General features: G+C 38.4%; 1 protein-coding gene and 1 pseudogene across 1 annotated transcript in view; both read right to left on the bottom strand.

The window, feature by feature from the left end:
• Window positions 1-18,270, bottom strand: part of LOC113107362 (E3 ubiquitin-protein ligase RNF38-like) — a 29,945-nt pseudogene extending 11,675 nt beyond the window's left edge.
• Window positions 1-18,848, bottom strand: part of LOC113107329 (mediator of DNA damage checkpoint protein 1-like) — a 198,893-nt gene that overhangs the window by 50,613 nt on the left and 129,432 nt on the right. The window lies entirely within an intron of this gene.

Genomic DNA, 18,848 nt, shown 5'->3' with positions numbered 1-18,848 from the left:
GATATAAACTAATTCAAACAAAAATGAAATGTTTTTAACTCGCAAACAATCAAAAATCCCATGACTGGCTCTTCCTCTGATATGCACGTTACTCTCGGATACTTTTAAAAACAAGATGGTGTTTTCCAGTGGACTCAAAAGCTGGGGCAAGAAATGAAAGCTGGGTCAAGATGAGAAATCTATATTAAGCAATATGTCTGAATACCTTTATATGTTTATTCAGGAATATTCACTGTATTTGACTGCCCATGATTGGTGTAATATCGTTACACCAATCATAGTATTGCTTTTCGTATGTTCTGGTCTTATTTAATGCCGTTTTATGCTGATATCCAAATTCAGGCTTGTATTATTATTATTATTATAATTTTTTTTACAGTGAAACAGAACAAGCTAAATTAAACCGATCAGAGACAAAAATCTTTATTATTAACCAACTATGCCATGCTATAAAACAACCTGTTGCTCTAAACTATATATGTATTGTACATAAAATAATTGGAATTACACATACTATTTTTTACATTTATGAATATTATGAATGCTAGAAGGTTTTTTATCGTTGTTGATGTTTCAGCAAAAGAAAAGGCTGCACCAATTGTTACCTCAATTGTTTAAATTTTTTAAATTTTTTTCCCCCTACATTTACTGTAATTACATGTATTATATCAACCTCATATTGGCCATATTGATTTCTCAATATTGGCATCGGCCATTAAAAATCCCATATTGGTCAACCACTAGTCAAGAAAAAAATTTTCACACTAGCATATAGTGGGTTCTTAAAATGCACAAAATATTTCAAAAAGCAGTGAAGGGTCCCTTTATAAGATGTTACTTCGACTTGCTCTTAAGGCAGTGTTGTGTCCCTAGTGTTTTTACCCAAAGTGACTAACAGTACACTGATATCTGCCTTGCGGAAGGGCACAATAGGGGTCGATCTTGCGGGACTTGACCTTTTACCAGCTCCAATCTTTAACCATTATGTTATAACCACCTGAATACAACATTATCAGTCAAAGAATTGCTACGATACAAGTTCAACTACTAAAAAAATGCTTTAATACAAATACTTGTAATGGCACAAATATTGAAACAAGCAATTCCATTGTTTGGTAAAAATTTTTGACTATTTAAAATGGCCAGTGTTCAATAAAAATCCCCAAATTGTCTAACAATGTGCTGCAAATATATTAACACACAATTTTTTTAATTACAAACCTAAATAAGGAATCTGACTGTTTGTTTGCTTTGCTTTTTCACATCTGTCCTGTAAGTGTAGCTAAAACATAAGGATATAAACTAATACAGTATGTGCAACAACCAAACATCTGATATTTTCAAAATCCTAACCAGCCAGCTGTTAAACATCAGGATGAGGACCACATTGTAGCTTCACCTGCAAAGCAGCAGAAAACTCTGAATGGAAAATGATATTTATTTTATATATACATATATAAAATACAAGAGCACCTGTTGTAAGAAATCTTTAATCCACTAACATATGTTTCTATGTATAACACTCCAACATTAATGCACAAAACGAGCAGAACTCCATAATGGACTAGGCCTTTATAATTACAATAATTACATATAGGCTGGTTTCAGCAATACGGATTTTCACTTTTAAAACACTGTGTGCTTTTAAAACAAGGGGTTGACTTTATAGAAGCACATGATGTCACCATGCTAATTAAAAGCACCCCCACTATATCAAATGCATACAAAAAAAGTATTACATTTGTTATTACTGTCATCACAACTATGACCCTTCCCTACCCAATAACGGTACTAGCATCAAATTGTTGCAATCATAAACTGAACATTTATATCCCTTGTATAACTATGCATCTGGAGGGAAGAAATTGAAGTACTGTTACTGAGCTGTACTACTTGCAAGACTGCGACATCACGAGATGTTGCATTTTCCAACCTTCTGAAACAACAATCTGCAGGAGATTCCCCATCCTCACATGCCTAACCGAAGAGCTGCTTTGATGTGAGAATCCACAATGCACTTCGGTTTCAGTGTAATACTTTAATATTTAATAGGCTGAGTCTATAGAGTCCTTGCACTGGGTGACTGCTCTTCAAACGCTGGGACTTTATGAAAGTGCTCTGAATAAGCGGGTCCCCCTCATCTCCTCCTCAGTCTCATTATTTTCCAGCCTTTCATTTCTCCTCCCTTTTTTTCCTCCCTCTGACAGGCAAACCCATTTGAGGCCGCCTCTACATTCTACACCACAGAGAGCTTGTTTCTGCCTGTGCGGAGGCCTAGGAATGGACACACACACTCTCACACACACACACACGTCTCAGTTTCAGCACTCTATATTCAGGACCTCCCAAGAGTCAACACGTCCCGTTCTGCTGTTCATATAGACGGCCAGCAGTGAGCACAAAGCTTTCCAAATGGCTTCATACACCCCAAATATGCTTTTAGTTCTGAACAGTCAGCACACACAGGATGAGACGCAGTTACCCACAGGCCCAAACGCTCTTCTTTTTGTGCAAGTGTGTGTGTGTGTGTGTCTCTCTCTCCATCACACGCACACATTTTGTCAAAAATCAGGAAACAGTAAGGGTTGTTGGCCTGGTTTCTTTGCCACTAAGAGCATCAAAGCATTCAAGGTTTTTTTTTATGGTTTAAAATCCTCTCAGAAATACAGACCAAATTCCCTTAGCTTCATGCGGTCATAACTCAGTCTCTTGCTCGCACCAAAACAGCCCCACTGGTCTTTTTCCACTCCCTTCATTTCGACAGCCATCCATTTCTCTGCCACTGTTCCCCTCTCTCTGTGTCCCACAGCTGGAGGTGAAATCATTAGTGCCCCCACTCCCCCTTTCCATTCTTTCCTCTTCCTCTCTCTCCCCCACATCATCCCTTCTTCCTTTCCCGCCGCCCGCTTGCATTCCTCCCCCCTCCCTCTTACCCTCCTTCACAGGGCTGGTTCCGCCCCCAGAGGCCGATTGGACCAATCACAGAGCTGCACTCGGCTAGCCCTCCTCCTCCCTTTGACAGTAAACACAGTGGAGTAAAACTGTCTTTTGTTTTTTTGTCTATCCTCCCTCTCGCTTTTGATTTTAAAAGGCCAGCAATGACAGAACAGCACATTTCCCAAAGTGAACATGTTGATTACTCGATGACTTTAAGATGAATAACCAGACAATTAACCATTAACACTCTTAGTACAAAATAAGCCACATACAACAACCTCAAAAAGAATTTGGATATTAAAATGTAATTGACGAAATCTGCATACAAATGGATTACTTCAAAGTAGTTCTGTGCCTTCAAAGCTGCTTTTTATTTTGTATAGCTTATAAAATTGTTCATAAAAAATTATTCATAATACAATAGTCAACACATAAGGTAGTATTTTAGAAAACATTTCTTAGACATTTCTAAAGCTCACAAGGCTGCGTTTATGAAGATCAAAAATGCAGTAAAATTTTTTTTACAATTTAATATACCCATTTACCATCTAATATACATTTTAAAATGTAATTTATTCCTATGATGCAAAGCTGAATTTTCAGCATCATTGCTTGAGTCTTCAATGTCACATGATCCTTAAAATAAAAAAAATCAATTTTAATATGCTGATTTGCTGCTAAAATAAAGTCTTAATGTTTAAAACTTTTTTTTGGTTATACTTTACAATAAGGTTCAATAGTTAACATGAACTAAGCATAAACAATACTTCTACAGTATTTATTAATGTTAATTACAAAATTAAGCGAATAGTAGTACGTGTTTGAATCATACACAAACTCATAAAACTCATAAGAGACTAGACGGAGACTCAGACTAATGTGTGCAACTTTCATTTGTGCTTGCACATTAGCCCAGACAGACAGTCAGAAAGAAGACGGAAAGGAAAAGGAAGTAGCACAGCTAAATCCTCTGCAAAAGTCAATATGAAGAATTTGCCTGTTTCCAAGTTATTCCATTAGTAACTGGCTAGAAGAAGTGACGTCTTACCTTGTCAGTGGCGTCTGCACAGGCATGCTCTGAATGATAGTGGTATACTCCTCCCATCGCACCTAGAGACAGCACAAGAACAGTTAACCCAACAGCCAAGCAGATTTAAGCCTCTAAAATACTACAAACATGTGAAACCGCATAATTATTTACAGCTTGTATGCCATGTTTGGCAGACAACAGTTTCAACAGGTCCAAAAACAGATTCTTGATCCTGCAGCTTTTCAGGATATCAGCAGCATGTTGAGACATCTGGGCACTACTTTAGTCTTGCCTGGTGTGTGATCACATTAATGCAATCACAATCACTCCCATATAAATCACCATCACACACCCCAAATGAGCCCTATAAAGTGTAATTCTGAATTATAAGATAATGCAATATTTAAAGGATTACCTGTTTTTATTTTAAAGACAATCTTACTAATTGCTGATAAAGGCGTTCTAGATGTTTCTACAGTATTTTGACATCCATTGATGATGACTTCATGTTGCTGTTGTGATGGAAAGATGCATAATAGAGAGCGATGATAAATACATTAATCCTAGATTATAGCAAGGTGCTTTCATGACAACACATCCAAAACCTTGTGTTTTCTTTGGGTTTTTGGTTTTGTATTTTTTATTTAAAAAAAAAAAGTCAGTGCCCGTCTGTTTATTTGCTTGTTTCCAGTGTCTCGGTGAACATTTCATCAGACAAGCACAGGATTACCCTTGAACACTCCCAAAAAAACTCTCCAAGGACGAGGATGCTTGTGCGTATGAGCGAGGAGTGTGTGAAGTGCCCACAAAAAAAAAAAGCTTTTTTTATTGGAACTTGTGCGTCTACATTCCTGTCACCCTAAGTTCTTTTTAGTCTCTTTTCTCTCAATGACAGAGAGAGTGAGTGAAGCAAGGAGTGACTGACGACTCGGAGATAAGGGAGAGAGATGAAGCTGGGTATGAGCAGGATACCGACAGCGCATGAGCGAACACGAACTAGATCATGCACCAACTACCACCATGTAAACAACAGATTAATACGAAGTAAGATCGACTAGTTTATCAGGTAATCTCTTGATGAACTGGTTCAGCTCACGTCAGATTAACCGGCCACTGGTTGTGTATGATATTGTTTTAATATTCTTTAACAGTGATGCATCAAAGGGAATGAATTACCTACTGAAAAGTGTGCTGTATGTCTCAGTAATTGCTAAAAAAGTCTCTAAAAGCACTATGGAAATCACAGCAGTGTTCGCAAGACTCATCGGCTAAATAAAACAATAAAAACCATTTAATTCATTGGCTAGATTCATCAAAATCCCACTACTTTCTTTGTGAAAAACTGGTTTTACATTGCAGCATTAACTATCAGGAAAATCTTAGAAACACTCAATTACTAAATCATTTTATATGATCATTTAAACAATATTTTTGACAACACCTGGCCAGGTATTTTCCAAAAAAGAAGAAGTGTCTATAAATGACAGAAAAATATTTTCCAGCTTGTTGCATTTTTTTTGTAACAAATTTGGTCAACAAAACCTTTAACTTACATATGTAAATCATTCTTTTCTGCTTGTTAGTGCAAATGTTAAGCCTTAATATAATGGTTTTCTAAAAACACTGCACAGATAAGGAAGGTGTCAGTCACAGCCTTCCTGCTGAAGTCTGATTGTGTAACACATCCCTGGGTTGTTCTGTTCCACTGTGGCACCATCATGACGCATTTTCAGTCCACAGTTACAGAACAAACTCATCGATGACATGTTGTGAAGGATACAAGGCATACATGATGTAAGAGATATAAATTGAGCAACACACTTTTTTGCAATGATAACAGATGGGAACACAAAAAGGGGGAAATAGGGAGAGAGGAAGAGAAAGAGGCCCACAGAAGGAAAGAGAATAGACCTTGAACAGAACTGCAAGCAAGACAGAGAGACGCTAGTCAGGACAGAGAGGGTCATTTATTCATTCTTAAAAAGGACACCATTAAAATCAAGTCAGTGGAGAGAGAAACACACCTCGGACTAATGTGAAGTAAAGCAGTGCTGTGCCGATCAAATCACAGGTCTCTCTTATGCATGTCACAAATGTATTCGTAACACATTATATTGATGCATCCTGATGCACTAAATAAATGACATGCATATCACAATGTGGATTAAATTATGCGCCAGTTGGTAATGCATATCCTTAAAGGAAATATTTCTTATTGGTAAGAATCATATTTTAATATAATTTTATTACATTATTATTTAAATAAACAAAAATACACTACGGGTGTAAAAGTTTGATAAGATTGGGTTTGTAAGATTTTAATGTTTTTTAATGTCCTGTGATGGAAAAGCTGAATTATGAGCATCATTCTAATTCTAAATGCTGATTTACTGGTCAAGAAACATGTATTAAAGGTTTAAAGCAGTTGTGCAGTTTAAGATTTGTAAAAAGTGTATGTATTTGATGAGTGCATCCATGCTTCAAAAAAGTATTACTTTTTTTTTTATTCACTAAAAATGTTAATGCTGAAACTGCACCAGTCACAACATTTAAGAGAACAGTGATTTTGTAATCACAATAAATAAATAAAACTATGCTAAAAAAAAAATAATAATAATACATGTAAAAAAAAATTAAAAGAAAAGAAAAACTATGCATTGTAAATTCTGATGGTACATTCTCCACTTAAGATGCTCCACTTAACATTTTCTTCAGTTTGATGATTTCTACATCTTTCAGTTTGAATCATGCATGTCTCTGTCATCAGCAAAGGTCAGATGATTAGACTTGCAGTTCAACTTAATCAGCAGATGGCCATGGTTTACTTATTTGGCAAAGCCAATTTTTTCTTGAATATGGTGCACACAGAGCATTCATGCTGGACCTTGTCTCTCCACAAACCATCAAGGAGAGAGAAGAAGAGACCTTGGTGTCATTGTGGGGGAAGGGACAGACCAGAGGTGTCCAGAGAGAAGTTATGGGAAGGAAAGAGATCCAGGGAAAATGGAGAGAGAGAGAGAGAGAGAGGGGACTAAGGCTTCCCCTCTCAGCTACTATTGATTTTTCTCTGAGCTTCAGAGTGCATCAGCTTTATCTGTCCACTCCTGCTCCATCCTTCCCTCCTGCCTGAATCCATCTATCCATTGTTAGCTTCAACTGTCACACGATTCTAGGGTCCTCTCTTGCTCTCCCATTACACATTGCAAAAACAGGCATAGCCTTCTCCACATTATGGGGACAACAACAATAATAATAAAAAAAAAAATCCTATGCAAACTCAAATTAAGCACTTACATTAACCTAAAGAAAACCCTGACATTCAAGCTCACGCACAAGTTCCTCTGATGAAGCACTTCGCATTAAGAATTAAAAAAGTAGGACAAACAGACAGAGGAAAGCAGAAGTAAAACAGAAAAAGGATGATGGCATTAATGTGGCCTTTTTAATATCTAATGTTATCAGTTTATAAATTAGGTAAAGTAATTGTTACATTGCCCTGGTGTAAATAGTTAAAATATAGTCATTTAACATTTTTAAAAGTATTACTAAATAGGTAAAAAAAAAAAAACACTTTTATTAACTTCCTAATGGTAATTTTATTGCTTCAACAAACAGTTTTTCTCTGTTCCTGGAAAGTAAGCATAGTTATTTACCAGGGTTATCATTGACTAAAAATATTTTGTTGTGAAAAAGCTGAAATAAAATAATTAATATTCAATGAAAAACTTAAATTATATATTAGACCATGTCATGCAACCATGGCAATAAGACTAAACTGAATAATAAAAAAATAATGAGAAACGTATTGGAGAAAAGGTACATTTGGAGTGCTACAAGTTTATCTTAAAACCCAAGAGCAAAAAAAAAAAAAAAAAAAAACAGAGGAAGGAAGGTCAGTGTTGGAAAAGTTGAGCCAGCAGAACAAGAGCGAAAGAGCGAGAAAGGAAGTAAGAGGAGTTTAAATGAGCGAGTTCAAGAGTGTGACTGAACATGAGAGAGCGAGAGAGAAAGATTTGGCTAATGTTTCTCAGCTTGGTTCAGCTTTCCCTCTCACCCCTCTCAGTTCTCCAGCACAAAAAGAAAGGGACGCCAGAAAGACACGCACATCCACTCCCTCTCGTTCTCTCGCTCTCTCTTAATATGTAGTCTACCCATCAACAAATCTTCCACAGGCCAATTAAACACGCTTTGCTCTTTCATTCCAGTCTTTCTCTTCTTCAGACGTGCATACAAAGATCGTCTGACAGTGACAAAACCTGTATTATAAGCCCAAATCTCTGCACCTCGGTTAACCTGGGAAAAGAGAACATCTAGCAAATTTAACTCTATAGCCAGTTCAAATCCCATTTACAGTAATAGGCTCTATAGAGTTATGCTGGGCTGGGACTAAAGTTGAGATTGGTCTTGGTGCAGACTGACGTCAGACGAGAGATTTACACAGAGATGAGAGGTCAATGCGGTTTGAGCAAAGCCACATTTATGCATTGGTCTCCAACAAATACAAAAGACCGGAGCACAGGATGGCGCTCTCATGAAGACAAACACTAGAATGGAGTGTAGCAAAATGTCATTCGCTCCTTAGAGGATTCAGGATTGATGAACACTGGGCCAATCAAAAATGGTGTCAAATCCTGATTCGCAACCATTCAGTAATGACAATGGATCAAGAGTTGGGTTTGACTTTATTTACAGACAACTGACGCAGATACCATGCAGCACAAGGACTTCTGGGGTTACTTGGCTTTTGAAAAGAACTAAGCCTTGAAGAAAGCTTCATCACACCCAAAGAGAGTAAACTGGGTGCACAAAGAATAAAAATAATGAAAGCGAGTTAATAAGCATCTGTTTACGGACCATAAGAATATGCTGCATAAAAGGGAACATTAGTTGATTATTGGCAAAATTTGGCAAAGTCCAAGTACAACACTGCATCTGGGTTATAATTCAAATCAGGTGGACGTTTACTTAAATTAAAAAAAGACCAGAAAGCCTTTTTTACATTAGCCTTTTTACCCTCTCTTAAAATTAAAATACCTTTTGTTGCTACTGTACCTTTAAAGTACTGCTATATGTAAATGAACCTATAATGATTGGCTCACATGTGCATTCAACTGTAATTCACATTCAGCTCACTCAATAATGGTTACTAAAGTCTTGATGTTAAAATGCTCACGGTTGCAACGGTTTATATTCATTAACCATCTGGGTGGACCAGAGAGCACGTTTATGCAAAGTACATCAAACTGACTTTAAAAGTGCAAGGAAAATTCTGTTCTTGTTCACAATTTGATTAAAGGAATCGTTAACAATCATTACGTGAATTATAAGGCAGACTTACTGAATACCTTATGATTCTCATCTCTATCATAACTGATTCTAGGTTTGCTGACTGGTCAGTTAACACGGGCCTGCTGGTCAATACTCGCGTCCACATACAAAGAGTACAGGCCTTAAAACAGAACTGTTGGAGAAGTTAAGAGTGTGTATGAGAACGTTACAGCCCTGGCGGCCACATGGATGAGATCGAGTCAGTCATTCATCTTTCCCTCATAACCACCTCATGATGCATGTGATCAGGAAAACGTAACTCCATGTCCATCTGTGGCTCAATGCTTGAGACATTATTGATGGCATGAATGGACAGCAGTAGTGTTCAAGCAAGAGACTATAGGCTATAGGGCTGCACGACTAATCTAAATTAAATCGCAAAAGGCGATAAATAGCGATTAGGCAGAAGCTGCGATTGTCATGCTTTCCTTTAGTGAAGCACGTTTCAGTGATCAGCAGTAAATATCTATCGGAGGTCCAGAGGGCGCTCTCGTACTGAATCTTCAAATACGCTTCACAGAAGAAACCCAGGAAATCCCTGTAGAGGTTGCTAAAAAGAAGATTCAACTGCTTTCATTGATTCAACATGACTAATAAACACACGACTATGACAATATATTGTTTATCTGAGTTGGTCTTGTCTTTTTTTATTATAATAAATTAAATAATGCAATGCTAATCGACATAGTATTTTAAGCAGTGATAAAGGCTATGAACTGTTGTGTGCCTTATCCGGTGTAAAAAGCTACATCATCTCACAGAATGATTTATTTCAAACAATCGACTGACGTTATGAAGTGATTTTGGAGTAAAAACATTATTAATGTGGAATTTTGTAATTAGTAGCTAATCTCCATCACGTGCTTTCAGATGGAGCAGCATTTACTACACAGAGTTGTAGTTTACTGACAAGCGACACAAACTGCTTTCATAAATGCTTTTTTTTTTCATAACTGCGCGCTAAAATCGTCTGCGATTATGAACGCGATATTACATAGCTTCTCAGTGAACTACGGCTCTGTAGTAAATGGTGCTCCATCTGAAAGCACGTGATGGAGATCATCTACTAATTACAATACTGGCTTCACCGACAATGACAAACACATTAGATTATCGTGCAGCCCTACTGTGCTATATTATAAATAAAGCCACTCCTAAAAGGCATTGTTTGCAGCAAAGTGACAGCTGTGAACATTTTTCATTATTACACCGTGTGTGCGCCAGAGTTTTTGTCTTTTGACAAACAAACTTTTTTTTAAAGTATAAACTACCATTTTAAAGTTTGGGGTCAGTGTGTTTTTTTTCCATTTATATAAAACAAATATTTTTTATTTAGCAAGGACACGTTAAATTGATCAAGTGACAGTAGAAAAAAAAACAATTTAATATCAAATAAATGCAGTTTTTCTTTACATTTGATTCAAAAAATCCTGAAAAAAAAAAAAAAACCTTTAGGCCTACGTCGGTATCCACAAAATATTAAATCAGTTTTCAACATAAATAAGCAGCAAATCAGCTTATTAGAACAATTTATGAAGGATCATGTGACACTGACTGAAGTAACAGCTGCTTTGTGATCACAGGAATAATATATTTTTTTTTAATAAAAAGAAAAGTTACACAGAGAATTTTTCACAATATTAATAATTTTAACTTTTTATTCTAAATGCAGTCTTGGTGAGCATAAGAGATTCTTTCAAACACATTTACAGAAGAAAAAGTTCCTGACCCTAAACTTTTGAATGCTACATGTATGGCAACTGTAACAGACCTAATCTTAACCCAACTGTCCCAACATTGTGAAATGTATTGTGTGCAAAAAGTAAAAATAAGAAGTTCAGGTCGAAAAGTTCAATGAGGAGAACAATATGACTGGATTATTTGCATCCATTGAAAAACACTGCATTGTTATTTTTCTTGCAATATTACCAACAAAATATTATTATAGCTTATCATTTTCTATTAAATGGGTACCACATTAAAAAAAAAAAAAAAAATGTAAATGCATTTGAAAATTCAATTAGTGCCATATTTTTGCAAAAGGATGTGGTGCCTAACAAGTCAAAACAAAAATGTATTCCGCGTCACAGCAGACACTAATGTTTTTCAAGCAACTGGAATCCTGCACCGAACAATCTGCATTTATGAGCAGTTTTATAAAGTCTAGTTGACTTTAGACTTCATGAAAATAAGTGAATGCTCTCACACACTCACTCAAATTCAGACAAAACGCTTGGCTTTCTGACAGCTGGCTGTCTGTACAGCACAAATCCAGCCAAAGTCCAGCTGAATTCACAGCCATATTTCATAGGAGAGATGAAACAAGCTTCTTACTGCTGTGGTGAGGACATGAGTGTGTGTGTGTGTATAAAGTCACACACAGCATCATATCAAGGCTAATATCACAAATTACAGTCTAAAGAGGGTTTATAATATTCAATCGTGATTTTTTTTTCCAACCACAAACCCATCCTCTCCCTTTCTCCACCTTCATCATTTTCTCTTTCAACACACCTGGCACCTGTAAGCACTTCTGAGCGTCTGTTCTGCTTTTTTTTGTCTTCTCTCACTTCTCTCTGAAGATGATGCCAGGTCAGTGCAGTAGAGGAGAAAACCTCCAACCTTCCTTTTAACACTCGTCCCCGTTCCTCTGTTCCTTGGCTGAAAGGAAGCGGCCGTGCTTTCTGAAAGGTTTATTGAGAGCTAGGGATAAGGGCTTGTGCTAATGCTCAAACTGCACTACTGGTTTAAATAATGATCAGGAGCATAGTCCAATTAAAACAGCTTACTGACACTACAAAGCCCAGCGCTCATCTCCCGCGCTGCACCTTGCCTGCTGAACAGCCCGTGCTGTGTATGTGTGTGTGCGCAAGAGACGCAGACCTACTCAAGGTGAAAACTGAAGAGTCCTTCAGGGACACCGGCTTGATTTTGAGCACGCAGCAACAGTTGTCTTCATGTTAAGTGGAGCTCTGCATCGTACTGATGTGCACTAAAATAGAAGCTGTTGTTCTACTACAGATTGGTTCGCCAGACTAAACCGGGGAATGGACTCACAAAACAGCCCACGCTAGCTCTGGGGACCAGCTGGGTGCCCATAATACAAGCTTGCCCATCCTTAAACGAGAGTAATGAAGCTGGATAAACAAGGCTAGACCATTTCAAGCATGTCCTTTAAATTAGCAAGAGTTAGATTGTAACAGTGACACTCTCTCCAACAGCAATAGTTCAAATGAACCACAGCCACTATAGAATTGCAAAAGAAATAGCAATAAATAAATGCATATGAGCAACTTGCAGCTCATATTTACACCCTGTATACATTGAAAAGTATGATTTACTGTAACACACTGCTTTCACGGGTACACCTCACGAGTATTTTCACACCTATAGTTTATTTGGAGCATTTGATTCAGAAGCTGGTGTATTTTCTCCTTAGCGTGTCGCATTCAAGCTTTCATGAACTAACAGCACTCGAATCTGCAGCCCAAAATAATAATACTAACAAGATCTCCTTGAGGTTGAAATACATTCAGATACTAAATCTGAAAACACCCTTATACACTGATTATGTTGTCAGACTCAAATGCTATTTTATGACTCTTTCACCTCTCATCACACTTTTCCACCTAAGTTCTAAGTTGGTGTACTTTACAGAATTGTATTTTTCTGAAACATTTGTGAAACCTTAAAAAAAAGATTTAAGAAACTGCCACACATGCATCAGTATATATGTACCAAAATGTGAGGACTTTTCTTTTCTAGGCTTATTTTAATTGAAAATTTTAAGAATTTTATGGTATGCATTTCCATTTAAAAAAATTTGCTAAACCGACCTGACAGTATTACTCTCTTATAGATACATTCTTAAACATAAAGGTTCTTTAAATTGCATCTACAGTTCCATAAAGAACCTTTACATTGCATAAAAAAACTTTATGGTGAAAAAGCTTTTTTTTTTAGATTGTCAAATTGCTCTTCACACTAAAAGAACAAAAAAAAAACGTTTAAGAACTTTTTACTTAAAGCCTCTTTTAAGGAACCCAAATATCCCAAGTCTACAATAATCCCCTTTTGGGACTTTTTATTTTTGAGTGTAGCTCACAATATAATCAGTTTAACCAAAATATTTAATAAACAAATGTACAAGGGGTAGGAGATCTGATGGAATTTTATGAATGACAGACACTCCAATTCTGTGGAAACCAAATTGTGCGTGCCTGCTCGTAATCAAAAGTAAATGGGTCACATCAAACTTCGATCGGAGGAGGATACGAGTTGTTACGAGTCAGCAGAACTGAGCTTGGTATGGACCGGCCCCAGGGGGGATTCTACACCCTTCAAATGATCTTGAACTGTCTGCATGTACACACACACACACACTCAACAGCGGAGGGGCTGCATGCACACAAGCCCACCAGAAATCCGTTTCTTTATTGATTTTATGGGACCTGAAAGCCCTTTTTCTCCCTCGCCGCGCAGAGCTGAGAATAATACCAAACACCTACAGCAGAATAAGCCTCAGGAGGTCTAACACGGTTCCTCCCTCTATACATACATGTGCATTTACAGGCAAATATGAGTTTCGATGAGAGGATGAAATATGCAGAAGGGTAAATGGACAGGGAAAGTCAGTGTGAGAAAATGAAAGGGGAATCGGGTGGACAAAAGAGATAAAGGGATGAGGAATGAGAGCGGGAGAGGCAGAGAGAGAGCGCTTCTGTATTGAGAGCAGATGGTGTTGAACTCATGGGATTTCAGTGTGCCGAGCTTCTCTCATTATCAAAGCGGCCTATCTGATCTCAGTCAATATCACACACACACACACGGCTACTGTATATCCCACTAGTCAATATCACATATACACTCTCAGGTAAAATACCTCTGATTATCCAACCAGAGTCAGTATCACATTCATCTCTAGATGAGCATATCAGGACAAATCATAGGACAGAGAGAGAGAAAAGACTTGCTTAATGACAAAGAGACCCAACAAAGCTCACACACACATTAGTCTAGTTGTTGCAGCGGCGGCAGCGAGGCAAAGCAGGTTGCTTGACACTCACTGCATCAGACAGGTATTTCCAGTCTGGGCTTTTTAGTAAAGTTTGTGTGTGTAGTGCAGCTTGGCCACAAAAAGCAACTGCCAGTGGGCAAACACACCTGAGCTTAAAGCGCAACACCTGAGATATTACAATTCAACCCTTCACACATGCATTCACGGTCATACAGTGCCTGGGCTCTGTTTTCCAATTTATTTATTTTACATGCGTTATGTCATCAAGCCCCACTTAATGTCTCGTAACAGTTTGTAAGGGGTGGCTACATTAACTCTAGGTGCGTGACCACATGGGCGCATGTGCATTTGGACCCGCCAGCTTGCCGTCTATGGCTAAAAGGAAGTACTGATTAAGCCCATTATGTGGCAGGAAATAAGGATGCCAGAGGCTTGAACACTTTATATTTTGGAAATTCCATTCGGCTATACTGAAATCTTAAAGCACTGTGATGCTGTTGGACAGACGACACAATCTGGTCAATTATTAACTTAAACCCTAAAGTCGGTGGGAGGAACTAGTGTCCCATACTTTGGGGGAAAGCGCTGTGCTATTTTGGACCAGCGGATAACAACATTAAGCATCTAAAACAGAGGAGAATAGTCACAGCTTGTGTAATTGAATGAATGCAAGTCCGTCTCTAGTACTAAAGAGCATCTTGTCAAATCTACTGCTTAAGGTAAACCATGAGGCACTAAAGCCCAAAGTATCATCATCAGGAATGTCTGTGTACAACAGCACACACGCGAGGGGAATGTTGAGCCAAAACGAGTCCACTACATGGTACTGCTTGTGTTGAACTCATCCATCCATGCTCATCTGCAGTGGAGTATACTTTGAAAGCTGTGCAGACACTGTAGGGCACAAGACGGAGCTGAGCACAAAATCAGTACAGAGTTTCCCATACATTGATGTATTTGTGGCAGCCCACCACAATATCAACACGAATTGCCACAAACAGAGTTTCCAAATGGCTCTGACTTCGTTGAATAAACATGAGCACGCGGCATGGGTGTTTGAATAGAAATGAAAAAAAAATCTTTTTTGAATGGAACCGATTGTCTTCAGAAAAGTTTCGGTGTCATTTTCATTTGATCTTTCCTATAATGCCTGATAAAGTAGAGTTCATGAGCGCATCTCAGTTTTGATTAAAGCAGTGACCGCGGAAACCGTTGTTTCAGCTTCTCCAAAAGCACCTCCTGCTGGTAGAGAATGAATTTGCACTTTGAATAAGACCGTCTGCGGTTTTAGATTTACATTATATACAGTGGAAGCTCCTGACATCAACTTTAATTCCTTGCGTGTGTAAACATACTCTCATGACACATAGCTCTTCTGATTCTGATATACATTTCCCCAGGGACATGTGCCGCAACTCATATAGTGCAAGTCTGTGGGAAAGCAATTGGTTTCCCACAGATTAATAGAATACCAATATTGAGCCGATAAGAATGCTTGGTGTATTGCTCATCAGAACATGTGCAAAAAGTTATGAAGAAATAAGGAAAACTGCAATTTTGTCTGGTATCAGGGGTAAAATGCCATATTGTGACCCTCCACATACTTGAGACAAAGTCAATTTAAGAAAAGATCAGAGCTCACGTGAATCCTGTGTGTGACTTTCCTACATCCCTGATACTGAGGTAGTACTGGGAAGAGTGGAATACAAAGCTGCATGGCTGCTGAAGGAGATGGCTGATATTTGTGACTTCTGTTCTTCTGATTGAATGCTCCACAAATACAGGGTACAATCAGTACAAAACTATTCCAAACAATAACACTACAATAAACTGCTGGAGAAGAGCCCTCAATTCCAGATGTGGTCAGTGAAGTGACATACAGGCAAGTATGGTGACCCATACTCAGAATTCGTGCTCTGCATTTAACCCATCCAAAGTGCACACACACAGCAGTGAACACACACACACACCGTGAACACACACCCGGAGCAGTGGGCAGCCATTTATGCTGCTGCGCCCAGGGAGCAGCTTAAGGGAACCTCAGTCGTGGTATAGCCAGCCCGAGAGTCGAACCCACAACCTTAGGGGTTAGGAGTGAAACTCTCTTACCATTAGGCCACGACATTCCCCAAAGAGATACCATTTTCCAACCAAATATAGTACAGCATGTTAAAATCTCAATAAAGTAAAAAAAAAAAATCTAATTTTTCCAAAAATGATGGTGGTTTAAGGCTGGTTTACCTGCTCCTGAGTTTCTGTGCGTTCCAGGCCCTGTGTGTCTGTGGGAGCCTGGGGAAAGCGTGTTTCCGGGTGGGCGCAGGTTTTCGGTGTGTCCATGAGCAGCTCCGAGCTGATGTTGATGGTGGATTATTCCTCCAGCTGGACTTAATGCACCGCCACCACTCCCAGCATTACCATTTGGGTTAGATAATCCACCATGGTAAAATCCAGACCGCGAGCGTGATCGAGTCCTGGGGGGCTCCATAGTCACTGGATGGGGGTGATGATGATGATGATGGTGGTGGTGGAGGAAAGAGGAAGTGGGAGGGGAATGAGACGCCGCAGAGGAGCTCTCAAGCGCTCCAGAGAGTCTAGTGCGGCCAAAGCTGTGGTCCCCCTCTGAACCCTCGTATTCCGCTGGCTGGGCCCCTACGTCCTCGCATAAATCAGCACGCTTGGGAACGGGGTCCGGGGAACAGACGCGGGGCTCTCGAGACACTGAATGACCAGTTGAGGCGATTGGCATTTCCTTTCAGCTTGTATGAGTCCCCCTCTCTCGCTTCCTCCTCTCCGATTCCACGCCAGAAAACACTTACAGGTTAAAAACACTGTTCGGAAAACAGTCAAATAAATAACTATGAATTATCTTTTCTTCTAGTTAAAATTCTTTTTAAGTAAACTTCATGTATTAGTCTTTAAAAATTTTTTTTTTACATTTTTTTACATTTATAGCAAGGTAACGTTAAAGGGACGATGCAATACTAAAGAACTGGAGATTAAATCTGGTCTACAAACGAGCTGATGAGGTTTAAAGCCCTGTTTTTACTTTAGAAGCTCTATTCCTTATAGGCGTTTCCTGCTTACTAACGTTACATACAAAACTGTTATAAAAATATATATATCAGTAGAATCCGTTATCCGTTCTGTGTACTTAAAGCATTTTAAAAGCGTTTTAAACTTCCGAAACAAAGGCAAATTATGCCAAAGAAGAAACAAAAACAACAAAAAACTAGCTGCGACGCGCTACACAACACAGCACGCACGCACGTGCGTTGTGTTTATGACTAATACAGCCAATAAATAAAGTATAGAAATATGAGAGAGCAGCTAGTTATCATACACTTCCGCGAAGCGCTAGCGTTAGCTCCCAGCTATAGAAAACACACAAATACACCTCATATTGTCCGTCCACCGCTCTTCTAACACGCCTAACACAGAGATATACTCTATAAAACACGCTTTGTTGTTCCAGACAGTGTGTAACTGATTTAATTCACATTCAGAGTGAAACCGTGGAGATATATTAGCTTGCGTTAGCAGCGAGTCTCGCGCTGGCTTTAGTCCACCATCTGCCTTTAGTCTCACAAAACTACCTCAAAAAAGCCCTGGTCGTCCTTTAAACACCCTGAGCCACATGTCCTGACCAGGTTGCTCATCGCTAACCGGATCTGCCTGGGTTATGAAGGGCATTTATATTTATAAACTCTCTTTTGTGTCGATCAGTGAGAGCTGAAGCGTTCTTCTAAAGTCCCTAATTATATTTACACCAGTGGAAAAGCGGCGAAAAAAGCTATTTTTTCCACTCCTCCGACAAAAACATGTGTATATTAGCTATGAAATAAATAGCGGAACTCACCCGGAGCTGTGTGTTGTGAAGTGTTTTGGAGCTGGTCTTTGGCGTGGTGCTCCTGCGCTCAGACGGTGTCAGTGAGAATAATGTGACAGACCATCAGCGCGATTTCACAGCTCCAGCACAGCAGACCAGAGCAGTCGAGCGCAGAGCGCACTCACTGCTCTCAAGCCACAGTATCATCCACATATTGAGGGAGGCTCACTTCACACTTAAAATGAAATGAAAGACGGACGTCCATCTCTAGTACATGAAATCCTTCGGAAAACAATATAAAAAAGCAGTCTGCTAATTCTCTGTATTTCTATTGTATTCAAACTTAATTCAAACGTAATGCTGTAAATAAAATCTTTACCATCTCCAGATTTCCTGAAATTCAGACTGAAATGTTTACTTTAGATCTTCTACTTAGTTGGTTTTATTCTTTAATCATCTTGTGTCAACTGTTGGCTGTATTATCTGCATTATTATTTATGTTCTTATCAAGTTTATCTTGTGCTTTTTTATTAATTGTTTGCATTTCCATTTAACTTTTATACAACTTTAATGGCGTAAAGTTAAAATAAAATAAAAATAAAATTATGAAATAATAGTTTACCTATTTAAACAATATAAATATTAATAGTATTAATACTAATAGCTATTATTATTATTATTATTATTTAAAATAGGTGGCGCTTGTGGCC

The sequence above is a fragment of the Carassius auratus genome, chromosome 1 (assembly GCF_003368295.1).
Source record: "Carassius auratus strain Wakin chromosome 1, ASM336829v1, whole genome shotgun sequence".
Lineage (NCBI taxonomy): Eukaryota > Metazoa > Chordata > Actinopteri > Cypriniformes > Cyprinidae > Carassius > Carassius auratus.
The sequence above is the reverse complement of the archived record's forward strand: the minus strand, read 5'-3'. Positions and strand labels throughout refer to the sequence as shown.